The following is a 1,924-nucleotide window of genomic DNA, read 5'->3' on the forward strand; positions in this document are numbered from 1 at the left end:
TTGATGCTGGAGCACAGGATGCTCTCCACTGCACACCTGTAGAAGGAGGTGAGGACTGAGCTTCCCAGACCAGCTCGCCTCAGCCGTCTGAGGAAGTAGAGTCTCTGATGAGCTTTCTTGATCAGGCTGGTGGTGTTGTTGCTCCAGCTGAGGTTGTCATTCATGTGTACACCCAAGTACTTGTAGCTGGAGACCACTTCCACCGCAGATCCTCTTATGTTCAGGGGGGTGTAGATGTTTTTGTTCCTTCTGAAGTCCACAATCATCTCCTTTGTCTTCTTCACATTGATGTGAAGGTTATTCTCTCTGCACCAGCTCTCCAGGTGTTCCACCTCTTGTCTGTAGCTGGACTCATCATTGTTTGTGATGCATCCACCACCTCTGTATCATATACATATTATATTATATACATTTATATATATATATATATATATATATATATATATATATACATGTGTGTGTGTGTATATATTTATTTTTATGTACATTAGGTACTGTCGCTCCTAATATTGAATCGAGGTAAACACCAGGTGTTTGTTCATTTTGTCTTTAGATTGTCTGTTCCCATAAAAAGCCAGTTCCAGACAGCTGAGGAGGTGACGTGCTGTGATCAGTGTGTCATTGTTTATTGTGTCTGTAAGTGATCTCCACCACCACAGCTTTAGTCATACACATTCCAAGACACTAACTGTCTCACTCGATCTGTACACTTCCAAAGGGTCACGGGTTGAGAAGGGAGAACCTGAACCCCGACTCTTGAAGTCTTATGCACACACGCTCAGGGTGGTTCAACCTTGCATCATCCTTTCTCCTGAAAAAGTAACACCTGGTGGTGCTACAGAAAGCTTAAAATAAGTCTGCATGTCCCTGCATGTCAGCAGCTGTCAGTTTGTTCATTCAGCAGCAGAAAGCTGTTAGTCATGGTGCAATGCACAAAACAGTCACATGAACAGATTAATTATTAAGAAGACAAATGATGCTTAAAAAAAGGGAGAGGACAGTTTAATTAATGAGTTTTTACTGGAAGTGAACCCACAGAGTGTCTGCCAAGTGTGTGCAGTCATCCCTAGTCACCTGTTTCTTCAGTCAGATTGAAACACGGACCTGTTTTCTGAAGCTGGCTGTATGCAGCAGACGACATCAAATGGAGGTCCACTGACACACAACGTATACAGCCTAGACACAGTAAAGAGTAAAGTCAGCATGTGGACATCCCCTGCATGGAAGGAATTCATCACAAGTGACTGAAGGCATTCCCTAAAGCGCTGCAGGATTGGATCTCTTCCCAGTAAGATGGGAACCATTGATTTGTTGTTCCTTTGCTCCTTCAGCAGATTTTATTTTCCATTCATACGTCACAGTCCACAGTTTTAGGTTTCAGGGTCAAATTTTATATTTGTGAGTTCCAGTTTTTCTCCACAGCTTTGCAGGAGTGTTGCTTTTTACAACCCTGATCCCTAAAAATATGGCACCTAGACAATGTAAATAAAAGAGAATGAGAGGATTTTCAAATCCTGTAAGTCAACGCCTCAAACACCAAAACATGCTGTAAATGTGCCAGATGTTGTAACAGTTCAATTTTCAGTTCAGTTCAGTTTATTTCTCAACTCCAAGTCACAGCAGAAGTCGTCTCAGGGACTGAACAGAAACATTCATGTATAAAATAATAATTAACATTATTTATCTGAGGAGCAGCTTTGAGTTTAACTCCATCACTGAACTCTCATCTTGAACAAGCATGAAGGCGACAGTGGAAAGAAAAACTCCCTCATGAGGAAGAAACCTTTAGCAGAACCAGGATCAGGACAAGAGGACCATCTGCTTCGACCGGCTGGTTTGAGAGGACAGGAAGGAGAGACAGACGAACACAGAGTGGTAGGTCCAGATATAGGTCCAGGTCCAGATATAGGTCCAGGTCCAGATA

This window comes from Nematolebias whitei, chromosome 3 (assembly GCF_014905685.2).
Source record: "Nematolebias whitei isolate Nwh7 chromosome 3, NemWhi1, whole genome shotgun sequence".
NCBI lineage: Eukaryota > Metazoa > Chordata > Actinopteri > Cyprinodontiformes > Rivulidae > Nematolebias > Nematolebias whitei.